The sequence below is a fragment of the Bombyx mori genome, chromosome 9 (genome assembly GCF_030269925.1).
Source record: "Bombyx mori chromosome 9, ASM3026992v2".
NCBI lineage: Eukaryota > Metazoa > Arthropoda > Insecta > Lepidoptera > Bombycidae > Bombyx > Bombyx mori.
The window spans coordinates 3666415-3684734 of NC_085115.1; the positions used below are offsets into that span (position 1 = coordinate 3666415).

General features: G+C 34.7%; 1 long non-coding RNA gene across 1 annotated transcript; it reads left to right on the top strand.

Annotated features, from left to right (window-relative positions):
• Positions 1-6770: 6770 nt before the first annotated feature.
• On the top strand, positions 6771-17900 carry LOC119628914 (uncharacterized). Its single transcript, XR_005245045.2, has 2 exons — positions 6771-8103; positions 15863-17900. It is a non-coding gene; the product is annotated as an uncharacterized LOC119628914 (long non-coding RNA).
• The last annotated feature ends 420 nt before the right edge of the window (positions 17901-18320 follow it).

An 18320-nucleotide genomic window follows, 5' to 3' on the forward strand; every position in this document is an offset into this window, starting at 1 on the left:
AAGAACATTTTAGGTAATTTTTTTAAAACTTGGGTTACATTATTGTAGTTTTAGTAAGGATCCCTATTTTTTTCCAAAAAAGATAAGAGCCTATGTCATTCAGGAGCAGTAGCTTCGAAACAGTGTTTGGGGAGTTTACGACGAAAGGAAGATCTTCCACCGAGCGGATGATATTGCTCGGTAGACCGACGGTCCGAATGTTGTTGTTCGGAACTTGTATATATGCGCTTTATCTTGAAAATGTCGTAAGTGAGATTCAGGCATCTGTCAATTATCTTGCGTTGTATGATGGCTACCTGCCACAAGTGAAAGAATTTTTCAAATTGGTTCAGTAGTTTCGGAGCCTATTCAATACAAACAAGTAAACAAATATTTCCTCTTTATAATATTAGTATAGATAAATAGATTGAAAACGGTGACGTAATGAAAAGTACATATTATATTTTGTTATGTAGCTTTAGAATCCAATTTGCCAAACTCGAAAACGGATTTAAATACATCTAACTGTATTTAGAGTAGGAATTGTCGAAAATGTGGTGCTATGTAAAAAACTGTTTCTGAGATCACTTTCTCGAACCTTAAAACTTTGTAATGAATATTTCTTCAGTATTATCCCAACGCTGAGAAATTCATAGCCCGAACGACGTTCGAGAAGAATATTGAAGTCCCTAGTACTGACATCCTGTTGTATTTAATTGTTTAAGATATTTAAATATTTTAAAATTCACTTCTTTTGTTGTTGGAAAAATTATGAAACCCGGCCATGCTTCGCTGCTACTATACAAAGCGTAACATAAACCAGAAATATTTGTAAAATTATTCGCATTATTCGCAGGCCCCTTGACATTATTATGCCAGAATCCTCACCTGAAACACCAACAATTAATAACCATTTTAATTAGAATTTTGGGTCACAATGACAGAAGGGCATTTAAGTAATTACCTACTATAAAGTGCCCCGTGATCCGACCTATATATAGCATACATGAGCAATAAGAGGTCCGGTTATGAATATGGTAGTAGAATCTTTGGCATTTTTTTGCAGCAAATATATTATCTAAATTAGGACCAATAACTTTAATATGCATTATTTTTAATGCTTAGATGAGTGGACGAGCTCACGGCGCACCTGGTGTTAAGTGGCTACCGGAGCCCATAGACATGTACAAAGTAAATGCCGCCAGCCACCTTGAAATATGAGTTCTAAGGTATAGTTAGCATATTCTTTGCAAAGGTTACAAAAGGTCACAATCGGTTCAATTGACAAACAGGCTTGGTAAAAACTTAGGGATAGTACAACATATAGGTACATACAATACATATGCGGTACCCTTTCATTAAAAATACAATTTAGCCAGTTATGTTAATACAGGGATGAAGACAAATAATTTTTTGGCCAAAAATAATTGCCGGAAAGAGATTGAAGCTTATTTTTTGCAATAATTTCCAAAATTCACACGAAAATCTAACTTTTTTTTTATTGCCCTTGTAGACAGACGAGCATACGGTTCGCTTGATGGTGAGTGGTTACCGTCGCCCATGGACTTCAGCAATGCCAGGGGCAGAGCCAAGCCGCTGCCTAACAAACGAAACTAACTTAACTTCAAGCAACAAACAAACACAATGATTAAAATTTCCATTTAAATGATCTTAGCAACTTTTTTAAACCAATAATAGAAACAAGGATAACAAGCTTGATATAAAAATACTTATTCTGTCTGCCCTTGTTTTGACATTAAATGTAATGTATTTTTAGATTAATTTACATTCCATAAAATAATGATAGTATTAATAAATAATACATTATACAAATAACATATTTATTTTAAGGTAAACATGCTGTTTTTGTCGTGAAATATTAAAATAAATATTGTCGTTATGTCAATTTTCCTTCTTCGATAAATCTATATGCGTGAATTGAAACAGCACAGAACTTTGTTTTATACGTTTTGGTTGATTCGAAGTATGCTCATTTATATTTCAAATACCCTGATGGCAAAAATACAATAGTCGGTGGTTAGCACAATATTCTTAGGCTGACGAACAACACCTTAGTCATCCGTGACCACGAAAACTGTAAATTGTTTGAATCGTGGGAAACAACATAATAACAATTTAAAACGTGTTTTAAAACCGTAAAAGTAGTTTTAATTGTAGCAAAGATAGTTCTTTCTGCAGCATAAAGAGCTTGTTTTATAGATACTTCGATTTTAGGGGCTCCAGGAATTTCGTTTGGACCTCAATACAACCCACAAAGTTTTTCGCCGGAACTTCTCAGTGGATCGTGATCCCGATCAGGTGGTATATTTATTTATTTATTTACTAGCGACCCGCACTTGCTTCGCTTCGGAAACTGTTATTTATTATTGATTTCTCCACTATTTAATGGATGTTATTATAAACCTTTCTCTTCAATCATTCTATCTATTAAAGAAAACCGCATCAAAATCCGTTGCGTAGTTTTAAAGATTTAAGCATACATAGGGACAGACAGATATAGGGACAGAGAAAGCGACTTTGTTTTATACTATGTAGTGATTACACTTCATGTAAAATTTACATTGGCGGACTTAATGCCTAAGGTATACTCTACCAGTCAACCAAGGGTAGTGCAGAGTAAATAGTGGTAGGTGCAATGAAATTGATATTTGGTTACAAATATATAGACAATCACATATACATACACATATACGAGCATACATACATACATACAGATAATAGCTTATACAGTATTAAAAGAAATATATTAATAAATTTCTTTCTAAAATTGTTTCTTTATATTCTGCGAAGCATTGCTCTTGCTAGGGCTACTGTTAGAAAATTGTCTCAGTCTAGGCCCGTGAGCTCACCTACCCGTCCGCCCGAAGCTAGAATACCCCCCCCCCCCCCCTTAGGTTACTAGTGAATAGATAGAAAAAGAAAAAAAAAAGATTTCGATCAACTTGGAGCAGCGCTGAAATGTCAAAATCTCCATAAATTTAAAAACCGCGATAAGAACCCGTCGGATACAATTATTTTGTAACATAGATTGCCGCGTAATTTTAAAACAATAACATATACATACCCACTTTTAGTTGCATAATATGTATGTATGCATTAAAATTTGGTACATTTTAACCGTCTTGAAGAGATTTTTAATTTGAAACGTAAGTTTTTATTAGTACTCTATACCAATGATCACTAATTAGTTTCGCTCGGGCCCGATTTAAGAAATGAAATTACCATCGCGATCCTCGCTACATTTTATAGAAAAAAACATTCATGAAACAAATATAATTACGGATATAACAAAGGTGTTTTTTGACATACCAATGAGAAAAATGAAATTTTTGAAGTGAAAACTTCTTTAGAATCGTTGTGATTTCAAACCGGATGCAACGGAAAAAACGACAGGTAAGAGACACAAATACAAAAATGTGTAGGATGAAGCCAGCAAAGAATGAGACAGAAATATACATACTATTTAATACAGCGCCATCTGTAAGATTTTTTAATACTAACGTGTGTATGAAAGCTCTTGTAGTGAATTTTAATTTAGGATTATACGTGAAATTAAAATATCAATTCACAGAGGGCGCTACCTTACAATTATTTACTAATGACAAAATTTTACATATACTTAAGACGTTTAGGATAATTGTATTTTAATTTTGGAAGGTTTCACTTCTACCACGTGTGAATTGCACACATGTTTTTTATTTGTTCCGGACTACCTAGCCCTAGTGATGTTCTACCTCTGGACTTCGGCTTGACACAATTTTTGGGACACCCTGTACAGTACAACGGTTACCAAACTCTTCAAACCAGAATGCATTACTGTTTCGCGGCTGAAATAGGCAGAGTGGCAGCCTACCTACAAGGTACGGGTAGGAAGCGAGCTCTCACCACTTCGCCCTACCACTACTAATTACGCCAACTATATTGTTGCTGATTTGATTTTTATTACACGACGTTATGCCTTCATCATATAAGTAATTCGTAAGTATGTGTTATGTAATTTTTTTTCATCAAGACATATTGTATTACTTTCTAGGTTTATATTTCTGTAACCGCCCAGAGTGCTTACAAAGATATATTTTTAAATATCTTCAATTACATAGGCATTCATATTTTCGTGTCTACGGTATCAGAGCAAAATCGTATAGTATAGAACAAAGTCAACAATAGGCAACTAATAACAATTGCGTCAGACACAATAACGCGCATCTAGGAAGACAAGGTGCCCTCTATACTTGCCCTTGCATTAGCTGTATAAATGTATATTTTCGCTTCATCATATCTCATTTAACTTAGGTCAACGTAGACGTTGACACCACAGCCGCTTTCGTCACGCCTTATCAAACAAAACTTAAAATAATAAAATTAAATACGACGATATAAATAGCGTTAAAAACAAAACTTGACGTCACGCGCTTTTCTTGCATAGATTAGACGTTCGAATCCCTTTCCCACATCAATTATTCGTCTTTATACTTTACCATACATACTTTTATTCATTTTAACATTAATAACAGCTATTTGCAAAACCCAAAGCATAGTAAAACGTTAAAAATATCCATACTATTGAAAATTCTTAATTATATTAAACAAGTAAGTAATTAAGTTTCAAGTGATGTCTGATGAGAGAGACAGAGATAGTCGGTGGTTATTGGTGAATGTATTGAAACGCATTCATCTAATATATAAAATTCTCGTGTCACAATGTTCGTTCCCATACTCCTCCGAAACCACTTGACCGATTCTCATGAAATTTTTTATGCATATTCAGTAAGCCTGAGAATCGGCTACTATCTATTTTTCATACCCCTAAGTGATTAGGGTTGTCCACCCCTAACATATTTTTTTTTGTTATAATGAGGTATTATGTGGTTGAATGAGGTTTTGTTATTTTTATTATATATTCCCCCATCGTTCACAGCACTACATACCTCTTTCACTCATTTACCACATCCTTACACACTTACAATAAGTTAGTTTTTTTTTCTACACTAGAAATTCCCTAGAAATCTTATCTTACCTCTATATGGCAAAACAATGTTTGCCGGGTCAGCTAGTAATTCTTTATAATTCAATTTAAAATAATCTTCAAAAAGTCTGTTCTATTGAATGTTTTTCTTCTTCTTTATTGCTGAAGATCGTGTCTAGATTGAATCCTCCCAGATCGACTCTATCATCAAGTTCTTCTATATCTATTTGCTCTCAGTCTTCTTTGATGCTTCAGGAATAGGAAAACGTTTGAGGAGTTTTATTTAGTCGACCCTAACATGTGGCCACCAATCAGGTGATCTCTATTCAGCGTATCCATAATATCTAGCAAGTTGCACAATGGATAGTTCAGCTCAATATCAGAATTGAATTTGCTTATTATTATTATGTAGGTATCCCGTTATTTTGTCGAAAAACTAGATATGCAGTGTGTCAAGAACAAAATAATGTTTTGATACTTAAACCTAAACACGGGTGCAACCTAGTTAACTACCGTTGCTTAAATAATGATCATAAAAACTTCCATGTCCTGTTAATGTTAAGCACAAAAATAAGTGTCAACGATCAGCTCACTATACACCTCAGATAGAGAATTCGAGTTCAAAGCATCATATCAATAATAGGTCATGCGTGATTCAAAATAACTAGAAAAAACCAAACTTAGAACACGGCAGTAAAGTGCATTTTTGTTATGTTTTATATGGTTAGATACGACTCTATAATTCCGATGTCGTACATTTTCTTGTATAGTCTTAGACCGATGAATAACATTTTTAATGTAAACAAAGAACGCAGTAGTAGCTACAGTTTTATTGTTGCGGGAAATACCCAGAGCGTTTGTATTTAGAGTCGTCCGTGAAGCGATTATATCATTCAGTTTCTTTTTTTTCTAATTAACCCTTTACCTAAACAACACGGTAAAATAATTCAGGGTCAAACGTGACGGAGGCTGCATGATGATGATAATAACATCATTTTCGTAATATTTGTCGATGTCCATTATTGGAATGGAAAACCATCAAACAGATCTGCGTTTTGTACCTCAATTTTAATGTTCTAGTGAATTAGGCTAGATTATAGCAGAACAAGCCGTACTCGCCCTCTTCGCTGGGCATTTAAAATTAACATTATTATTTATTGTCATTATTATTAGGGAGTCCAACACTCATATAAATATTAGCCTATCCATTAAGTACATGTATTTTCCACATGGATACCAAGTTTCAAATCAATCGGAGGCATGGTTCAGTAGTTATAACGGAATATCCGTAAAACTACTGTAGATTTATATATTAATATAGATTAGATCTATGTGAATGTCTATTTTGAAATCCACTAGAATATTCAGAGTTATGAAATTCTAGTCCATTTATGTATTAACTAGTTCTTAATCGCTCGCTGCTGACTATCAGTGGCGGTCTATCCGAAGCCCTAAAGGCTTCACCTTCCCCCCTTTGCCATTTCATGAGTTCTGTCTCATGCGAGGTTTGGATGCTGGTTGTTGAGCGACAGGAGGTTTTAGTCGGTTCAACTCCAACATGCCCCGCCCTCCATCCCCAGTGGAAGGCGGAAGTCCGGTGATTCCACCATGACAAAAAAATAATAATAATTGAACAACCGTACTGAAAATACGAACGCAATGCTATAAAACAATGGTCTATTTTACCGTGAAGCGTGTAGCAAAGTTTTAATGATTTATTTTACATATTATTATACATATTATGACCATAATGATGCTCTCAGTACGCTATTCTGACATAACAAAATCAAAAAGGTAATTCAAAGAGTAACAATGTATAGGTCACCTTGTCCTTGCAATCCCAAGTAAAATTAGATTAGATGCGTAATAGGAGAAGAAATAAAAGATTTGCTTATTGAACAATCGTGTAATAAAATTATGTAATTAAATCCTATTTTTTGTTCCTTGCATTTAAATGGCACTGCAAAATAAATAAATAAAATATTATTACGTGAATTTGCAGGGTTTTAATAATACCGCGCGTCATCAAAGCTAAGTTTTTGTATTTTCATTTTTAAATCATTGAACACGCGATTTTATGATAACCAATGTATAAAAAGTTGATTCGTCTCGTAACGTAGAAAAACACACACAGAAGGTAAAAACTGTTCACGATTGACTTCCATGGTGAAGGAATAACATCGTGTAATAAAAATCAAACTCGCAAAATTATAATTTGCGTAATTACTCGTGGTAGGACCTCTTTTGAGTCCGCACGGGTAGGTACCACCGCCCTGCTTATTTCTGCCGTGAAGCAGTAATGCGTTTCGATTTGAAGGGTGGGGCAGCCGTTGTAACTATACTGAGACCTTAGAGCTTATATCTCAAGGTGGGTGGCGCATTTACGCTGTAGATTTCTATGGGCTTCAGTAACCACTTAACACCAGGTGGGCTGTGAGCTCGTCCACCCATGTAAGCAATAAAAAAATTTTGAAAAATAATAATTACGTTCTATAAAAATAATATTAATAGAATACACATTTTAACGTTATAATATTTTCAAATACAAGGAAACAAGTATAAGCCTCGAAACACTGATAAATGGCACTGAAAGCAAACACGCAATCGATATTACGCAATTCTCCGTCGACGGACCCAGCAGCAGCATTTCATTGAAACGGTCAATATGATCTTACCAAACATTTCATAATACGGTGTTTTAAGTAACTACAAACACGGGCAGGCAGGCGGCTTTGAACTTGACCCTTGGGTTTCGCAAGCGCCGCCCCTCTGCTGCAATTCGTAACGCAGCCAGTTAATCTTGCAAACAGCGCGCTGACGAGTGCACGTTTCTGTACATAACACACGAACATGTTCCCGAATCCGTTCGACAGAAAACATTCGACGATCCGACAGATGTTGGATAGGATTTTCAAAGAATCGAAAATGAGCGTCGGCAGAAAGAACGGACTGTCAAGAAAGGGCAGCAACACATCGTCCTGTTCGAACGCCTCGACAATCTCCGACAATAGGAAAGTGTTCGGATTCGTTCGCAGTTAAAGTCCGTTCTAAGTGTTTAATTTAACTGTCTCGTTTTGTGCAACAAACCCGTTCACAGTCTGCTAGTCATCGTTTGTGTTTCGCCATTTATTATTACGGTATGTATGTATGTATTCATTTACTAAGCCATAAGTACCGTTGTTGCATTATAAGCGGTGGGCAGCGGCTTGGCTCTGCCCCTGGCATTGCTGACGTCCATGAGCGACGGTAACCACTTACCATCAGGTTTTTTTTTTATTGCTTAGATGGGTGGACGAGCTCACAGCCCACCTGATGTTAAGTGGTTACTGGAGCCCATAGACATCTACAACGTAAATGCGCCACCCACCTTGAGATATAAGTTGTAAGGTCTTAGTATAGTTACAACGGCTGCCCCACCCTTCAAACCGAAACGCATTACTGCTTCACGGCAGAAATAGGCAATAGGTGGGCCGTATGCTCGTCTGTCTGCTCGGACATTAATATAAAAAAAAAACATTGGTCGTGCATAATATGCAATACTTACTGAATACTAGATACACTAAATATGTAGTAGTATTACATATACGTGTACATAACCAGAGAATCGCTCGCCCGATTTGGTGTTAAGAAGTAAACGACTTGAGGATTGGCCGCATAATATGGCTTGTGAGCTCATTCTTTTTTTCATAGCGTAGCTAGCGAACTCCTTGAGTTTAACAGTTGCCTAAGCGTATAAGCATCGCCGCATTCAAATCTCGAAAACCTACGGCGTTTATTTTATCGTCCTCGGAAAGAGCTCGCGGCTTTCCTGATGTTAAGCGGTTGCAAGAGCCCGCATTGTGTACCAACATCCAATGATTCAAACTGGAACGCTTTATTGGGCGAAATAGGTACTTACAAACTACAGATGCACCCTCTCAACAGTCCCGAAATCAATACCGACATTTAGTCATGGCCGATAGTTTACTTAGATTAACACATTTACAGTTTGTCTTTATTCATATTTGTCTAAAGTGTAGTCTTGGTGACATCTGTGATTATAGAAGTATCTTAGTCTTTGAAAATAGTGTACAAGCTTATAATTTCAAATGATTAATAATTATAGGTAGTCGAATTTCGACTACCGGGAGACCACTAGTTCAATTTATATCGCGATCATCAGCCGTCAAGAGTATTGAAAAAGGATTCGCTCTGATTTAAAAATATTCACTTGAAGTCTGTTAGTAATCGAAATAGTTAATAGTTCGATCTTCGCGATTGTTACTTGACCAAATAACATCACTACTAGAGGTCCCGCAGTAGTCGAAATTCGACTATAATTAATTGGAATTGTAAGTTTGTACACTATTATGATTGTATTTTTAAACGGTTTTATATACTTCTATAATCACAAATTTCGCCAAGACTACACTATAAAAAATATTAACAAAGACAAACAATATTTAATCTCAATTTGACAACAGACGTCAAGAACAAAAGTTTGACAATAAATAGTATGCATGCGTGTGTGCGTCAAATACATGGTATGAAGTGTTTTCTTTATTAATTTAATGTATCTTTTATGCATTATTTTAAAAAAATATTAGCATTGTGCACTTCTTCTCTATATTCTCTATAAGTGTGGAAAATTTCATACTCCTCCGTCCGCGCAATTTTCGTAAAAAGGGATACAAAGTTTTTGCTTCACGTATTAATATATTAATATATATATATATTACTACGTTGTCCGATTTAATCGCGATTATAGAAGGTTTATTTTGATGATATTTTGATGACATTGTATATTTACGAATGTTTTATCGTAACATATTTATAAGGATTATTTAAAAAAATACAATGAATTTTGTTATTAGATAACAGTACCTACACAAAGAAAAAAAACCGGTTAATTTTAATTTCAAAATAAACTTTGTTATTCGTTTTGAGAGTGACTTAACTATGTTTCATACGAGTGATAATTATAGTAGTACATGTTAAATATCCTGGTTTGTAATTAAAGTAATATTTTTTGCTTTACATAGACTGTTTATATAATAAATAAATAAATAGGTTAAAATAAAATTCAAACAAAAAAAAAACGATCATTTTTCTGGAACTTTTTATCTCTAAAAGCAGTTCTTTAATGTTTAATAAACAGTTGACGGCCATGGGCTATTACAATACTTTTTTTTTTTATTCTTTATTCTTTATTAGAGCCATACACCTATTAGGTTAAGTTGGCTTATAATACTTTAAATAATGAATTCATAAGCCTATTGTAAAATGAATTCGATCACAGACTATTTTATAAAATAAAACAGATGATGTGCCTAAATAATAATATTAGCTATTATTTTCAAGGACAAAAGAAAGAAAGACAGAGAAAAGCAGTTTGCCATTAATTGTTAGTTTTAAAAAAATATTTTGTTTGTTTTTTTAAAGCTGCCATTAATAAAAAAAGAATGACATTAAGCAACATTTTGTAATGTCTTTGAAATATTTTCATTAAAAAAACATATTTCAGTTGTATTATATGTGCATATATGCACGATTTTCTTAATACATGTAATGGCTATAAACTTTGTTAACGGTTTTTAAGTTGTGTACTATACTACTAAAATACTACTTGGCTATTTTTCGGAACATTTTTTTTTATTATTTCGATGTGTGGACGAGCTCATAGCCTGTCTAGTGGTAAGTGGTTACCGGAGCGCATAGACGACAATGTAAATGTGCCACCCACCTTGAGACATGAGTTGTAAGGTCTTACTTTTAACAGTGCAACGGCTGCCCCGCCCTTCAAACCGAAACGCATTGCTGCTTCACAGCGGAAATAGGCAGGGCGGTGGTACCTACCCGTGCGGACTCAAGAGGTTCGATCACCAGTAATTACGCAAATTATAATTTTGCGGGTTTGATTTTGATTACACGATGTTATTCCTTCACCGTGGAAGTCAATCGTGAACATTTGTTAAATACGTATTTCATTATAAAAATTGGTACCCGCCTGCGGTATTCGAACACCGGTGCATCGCTAAATACGAATGCATTGGACGTCTTATCTTTTAGGCAACGACGACTTCATTTTTAAAAGCATTCTCTTTTGTGCAAATAAGGCTAGTTTTGCTGAAACTTTAAATTTTGCAAGACACGTTGGCCGTCCGCTGAGGACCAGTTATTTCTAATACAACCAAACGACCTTGCAACAAATTATAAAACACATTAACACACCGAGAGGGCCCTTACATAACGGCTTGCGCGGGGCATCTAAATATAGTCAGTTTTCAACAGACTGTGTGTATTCGTTGATGGATTACAATACGATCGATTACGACGATTTTTACTGGTGGTAGGACCTCTTGGGAGTCCGCACGGGTATGTACCACCACCCTGCCCATTTCTACCGTGAAGCAGTAATACGTTTCGGTTTGAAGGGTGGAGCAGCCGTTGTAACTATACTGAGATCTTAGAACTTATGTCTCAAGGTGGGTGGCGCATTTGCGTTGTGGATGTCTATGGGCTCCAGTAACCACTTCACACCAGGTGGGCTGTGAGTTCGTCCACCCACCTAGGCAATAAAAAAAAATACAATCTTGAAATATAAGATTAGAAAAAAAAAATTAAGAAAGGAATATGAAATGGAAAAATTTAGAGTAAATAATTTATGTGTCTCCTTCACTTATCACGACACCCGTCTACATCGTTAACATACAAAAATGCAGATGTGTGATTCAGAAAAAGACTTCTAAAACTAGTAATTCTAAAAATACGTTAAAATTTTACGACCATCATTTTTAGCTTTTGAAAAAGAAACTGTCTAAAGCAAAAACACGTCTCGATAATTTTAAGGCACTTACGTCACTGAAAAAAAAAAAAAACGAAACGAAAATTATTTTCGCATAGAAACGTGCTAAAAACGGCAACAATATATTTAGTGTTAATTTAAAATAAAACCTAAAACAAATAATAATGGTCGCCGTATTTGCATTAAGACACATACACATTAGAATATCATTATTCTCGATAATTAAATAATTATTATGGATATTATGGGGTAGTGGAATAATGTATAGGGGTTTCTTTTTTTGTAAAACAATAGGTTTTATTTAAAAAAAAGATATGTAGGTATTGGTTTTATCGATATTCTTTTAAAAAAAAACCCAACCTATATCAATTTATCATCGTCATTTGAGGGATATAAATAATCAAGATTTGAGATTTACCTAAGTGACATTCTTGCAAATCTATGGACAAGCTGAAGCATTTCAATTAAATGTTGTTACATAATTTTAATGTTACATCAATGAACACAATTTTAAATTTTAGAATATCTTGAAAAACAAACAATACAGTGTATAGTGCGTACAGCAGCTTAAGGGCGACTATTTTTTTTTTAAACAATCACGCCACGTTAACTAGTCCCGTGATAAGTTCGTAAAGAACTTGTGTTACAGGTACCAGATAACGGAAATAAATATAAGATTTTTATTATACACATACATATATTTTATATACACCCATAACCCTGGAAATACATTTATATTTATCATACAAATATATTCCCTTGGCGGGATTCGAACCCGCGACCCCCTTGTGTAGTGACCATGTCACTTACCACTACACCAGACGGCCGTTATGTTCCACACCTTACATCGTTGTGCCAAAAATTTAAGTTTAATAACAACAATTAATAATAACAACAATAACAACAATTTATATAGTATAATTGGATGTGAGACACTACTACTAAACTTTTTTTTATCTTTGTCCATTACCGCCACACGAACGAAATTATATTTCGAGAACGTAAACTGTTCTGGAAACTTCGATGCAACCGGTGCCGGCGTGCGTTGGCCGCGGTACCTTTCGTAATGCTATGCTTTCTGGCAACTTCATACTCAACGTATCTTAAGTAATGTTACGTCGATGATAGAGACCTTGAGATTTAAAAAAACTTGTTGAGTAATTATTTAACGCAGACTTAAATTTTAAGTTTTAAATTGTTCGAATTTCAACGACTTTCTTATAAAATCTAAACTCCAATCAGATGTATTATCTATACTTCTATACTTAAATATTATAAAGAGGAAAGATTCGTTTTTTTGTTTGTATTGAATAGGCTCCGAAACTACTGGACCGATTTGAAATTTTTTTTCACTATATGGAAGCTACATTATTCCCGAGTGACATAGGCTATAATCTTTTTTGAAAAATATAGGGATCCTTACTAAAACTCTAATAATGTAACCCAAGGTGTAATAAAATTACCTAAAATATTCTTTACATTGCGTGCCCTGCGAAAACTATTGATGATAGAATAAAATAATGTATTAAGACTTTGTAGAGCACATTATTATTTACAAAAAGTTTTCGGACAGCATATGTCTAACTATTATAGTTATGCCGCAATAAGTGTTCTTTTATTAAAAAAAATAAAACAACGTCAAATATCTTTGAAATTTTTGTTAAAAACCCGAGCGGCGCCGGAGCGGGCAGCTAGTCATAAATAAATACACGTAAAAAAAAGTTTTTTTCATGAAGATAGTCATAAAAATCATTTACGATTCATCATTTTAATTAGGCTATGGCCCTGGCATTGCCGTTGTCCAAAGTCACGGCGATCTCTAACCATCAAGTCGTATTCTCGTAATAAAAAAATCAACCTGACTAAACCTTAATATGTCTGCACAATTATTTTTAAAGGTCATCATTACGTTGACCTATGATGAAATCACCGATAAACAATTCGAAGTCGTCGCGGCCTAGAGGATAAGACGTTCGGTCCATTCGTATCGAGCGATGCACCCTACGAAGATGCACCGGTGTTCGAATCCCGCAGGCAACTACAAATTTTTCTAATAAAATATGTACTTAACAAATGTTCACGATTGACTTCCACGATGCAGGAATAACATCGTGTAATCAAACCCGCCAAAGCATAATCTGCGTAGTTACTGGTAGGACGTCTTGTGAGTCCGCACGGATAGGTAGGTAACACCGCCCGACCAATTTCTGCTGTTGTAACTATGCTGAGACCTTAGAACTCATATCTCAAGGTGGGTGGCGGCATTTACATTAAACTTACTACCTTTAAGAGAGAAATAAATAAATGATTATTATATATATTATATTTTATATATCTCACAGATGTCTATGGGCTCCGGTAACCACTTAACACCAGGTAGGCCGTGAGCTCGTCCACACATCTAAGCAATAAGAAATAAAAATCAAACTATTCCGATTTGAATATCTATGATATACTTTCTCGACATTCAACTATACTATGCGTATCAATTGCTTATGTTAGATCATGTGAGCCCGCAATGGTATTATTAATGCCAATGTTTTTTTCTGCAGCCAGTAAGATTTCCCATCTTAAAAGGCGAGACAGCCTTACACAATAGAATTTAAATTTCGATCGTCTTCAGATAGACAGCGCTATTCACGTTGTGACCGCATGCTAAGTCGTGTGAGCCCGCAATGGTACTGATCCCAATGTTTTTTCTGCGGCCAGTAAGATTTCCCATCTTAAAGGGCGAGACACCTTTATACAATAGAATTTAAATTTCGATCAGATAGACAGCGCTATTCATTCAAACCTATTGCATTCAAAAGATGTTTCCATAACTAACCTCTTGTGTTGAACGCTTCTATTTCTAAAGTTTTATTATTGAACTAAGCGACGAAGTTAAATGTAATGAGGTATTACATTCAAATATCACGATTTCCTTACGAAATACCTCGTTAATCGAGTTCCCTTGGCATAAAATTTGTACAATTTTACACGCGAAACAGTTTTAGCACGCAATTCTTCAGGCTACAAAATTTAATAATAATATAGTTTGTTCTCGAAAAGTCACATGTAGTATTTCGATGAATTTTGAAGGTAGAAGGGTTAAATTTGAATCCTACTAATATTATAAATGCGATATAAATGCGTAAGAAAGTATGGATATACGTTTGTTACTCTTTCATGCAAAAAGTACTAAATATGGCTTCTGATGAAACTTTACATTAAGCAATTTAAGCTTATTTGAGAAAATCCATTGAGGTTTTAAATTAATGTTCCATTTACTTAGTGTTTTATTTAAATTACCGCGATATTCAATGCAACGTTTGTAAAAAATTAGATTTAAAAAACACACGCACCATAGATAGATTAGTTGATATATTTTTTATACTTCATTAGATTTTTTTCCTACCTATTCGCTGGTAGCCCTTAGCCCTTTAGGGCTATTCCAACTACGCTAGGACAGGTTAAGTGAGCTCACGGGCTCTACCTGAGAGAATTTGCTAACACTAGCCCTAGCAAGAGCAGTGGTCCGTAGAGTCTATCACCGGATCGGAATCGCGACCCACTGAAACGATCCAACGAGAAACTCAGTGGACTGTGTATATGGGCTAGTTAGCTCATTGAACTCTTCGTTGTAGTCGAAAAGCTCGATGAGGTGCTTGAGAGACCTAAAAGCACCGAAAGTGAATCCGGGGGATCCGACAAAACATTTCGGGTGACGGCGGCTTTGCGTTGCCCCGTCGCGGTCGGATAAGATTAGATTAGACGATTAAAAGTTAGTAGGTACTTATTGTTGTTACAATAAAAAAATTGCATATTCATCTTTGCAATATTTGCAATATATATATATTTAAATTATTCGGTCTAAAGGCTGCGTGCATTTAAAAAGTAACCTCTTTTTTCAACAACAGACACTCTATGGTCAGAGTGATTTCCAAACCAGAGACTTAATATAAAAAAAGACAATATAGCGCTGCGTTGGAATCGTATTGTCGTCCGTCTGTCACATTCCTACTTAGAAATAAATCTATAGAGATTGCAAACGAGACTGTGAAGAAAATGAGGCGAAGTGATTATTAGATATACAATATTAGATACAAACAATAATATATTTTTTGTTCCAGGTGTGCGACTTTACGACATGGACTGAAAAAATTTAAAATTAATTTTATAAGTAAGATAGCAATAAAATTTATAAGAAATATGATACATAATATAAATGTAGTATACAAATTATTTTATATTTTTTCTTGACAGAAAAGCTAGTAGTGCCACTGAATTTTATTTTAAATTTTAAATATACTCTTAAAATTAGGGTTACGTCTTTTTATTCATTTGTCTATCCCTCTTATTAAAGTTAAAAATTAAGATTTAAGTTACTTTACGCCTTAAGAAATGTTCAAGCTCATACAAAAACTATTAATTCATACACATGTATATCTTAACATCAAACGCGAGTTAAAACTGAGGCGTAACCCTACCTTTTTTTTAAGAAAGAAGGATTTCTGGTTGCCTGAAGGCTTTTCCAACTTCATCAGGGCAGGTTTACGAGCAAAGGCTCAGCCAAGAGGTGTGAGATTTGCTAACAGCTGTCCGAGCGTCTCCAAAAGAGATCTAACAACTCAAGAGTAGCTGCTTCGCGAATGAATATACTACCGGATCGGAATCGCGACCCGCTGAGAAGATCCGGCAAGAAACTCAGCGGGCTGATATATGGGTTAGGTTGCACGTCGAACTCTTTGCCAAGTTCAACGAGTACGGTTACCGGGGCACCCTAATTAATAAATCCGCGACGTCTGGAGAATGCGTATTATTGCGTATGATCGATAGCCCATTGTGTGCTTCAGAGGCTGCAAGCAAGAATCAATGTACTTGCAGCAATACTGCCTTGAACTTAGACCGTGAATTTTAAAAATTCGAGTTTCCTCTCAATGTAGCGAGTACTAGATTTCTTTGTAGCACTATTCTAATAACCATTCGAAGGATTCCATTAATTTCTAAAACGTCTTATAATAATATTCCACGAAAGGCATTATTGTCGTTTAAAAAATTAGATCAAGTAAGTTAAATAACTGATCAAGGAATCTTTAAGCTTTCAATTATCGAGTCGCCATATGCAAATTGTTAAGAGAACAAAATTCAACACAATGTCAATGTCAATGCAGACGAGAATTAAATTCTCTGAAAGCTGTCAAGGTTCGTAATTTATTCGCTCAAGTATAATACGACGGTCGTGATATGATTATTAAACCAAAATATGTGAACTGCTGAAATTCCAATGCATAATTCATGCAGCGTTTCCTCAAATATGTTTTTGCCCATAAATAAAATGTTTTGTTAAATGTTACATTTTATTTATGTTTCTTAAATGAACTACACCACATTAATTCATTGATAATTTCTACAGTTTTTTTTTTAAATACCCACAGAATATGTTATTGTTATATTATAATATCACTATAGAATACCTTAACAGCCGGACTTTCTTCACAGTTCGGACGGGGCCCTAAGATTAGAGAGAAGGTGATAAGTAATTTGTATTTTACAACATGGTACTTGATTTATAAGATTTTTTTGAATATAGTACGCAGGGAATGTTGGAAGAAAAATAAAAAGCGTCGACTCGTAAAAATATTTGCTAATTTTGATAAACTCACTGATGCTATATAGCTACTACCAGATTTCACAGACAACATAAAACTATAAGGGCCCGCCTTCTTTTTTCAATCGCATTATTCTTTATATTATCTGTGCACAATAAATTAAACGTTTAGAAATACCTTATTTCCTAATCAATACAGAATGTTAATAATTAAATGATATATTATACGTCAAGCGAATTTATTAATAAAAATAAATACGATTAATAGTTTAACAGTGTTATTTAAAAAAATCAATGAATTCGCAAATTCCACAGTAAAGCAAGCTGATTGTTTTTTTTTTCGGTATATTATTACTGCAATGTTGTTACCTGCTACAGATGCTCTAAGATTATATTATTAGTTTTAAGTCATACTAAGCTTTAATGTGGTCTATGTGTTCTTTCTGCTTGTCAAAGTAGGTATAAACTAAAAACGAGAATTTGTATCTACGTAAGAATCTTAATAATAATTTAGCGTTAGCCATATTGTATTACGATATAATAAATAATAAATATGTTAATACGTTTTTTATTTTGATTAAACAACGCAAAAACCTGCCTGCCAAACCAAATGTGTTTGCTTTGTTTTATTTATGGCTAAGATGGATAGACGAACTCACAGTCCACCTGGTTTTAAGTGGTTACCGGAGCCCATAGACATCTACAACGTAAATGCCGCCACCTACCTTGAGATAATAGTTCTAAGGTCTCAAGTTTTTCAGTACACAGGCTGCTCCACCCTTCTTATCGAAACGCATTACTGCTTTACGGCAGAAAAAAAGCAGGGTAGTGGTACTTAACCATGCGGGCTCACAAAATGCCCAGTCACCAGTTGATTTCATTTGAGATATCTTTATTAACGTAGTGGATGGAGTGCAGTAGACTATGGAATTCCTAAGAAGGTTCGGCGTGAAACCAAAGTGCTCTACAACCTTAAGGGA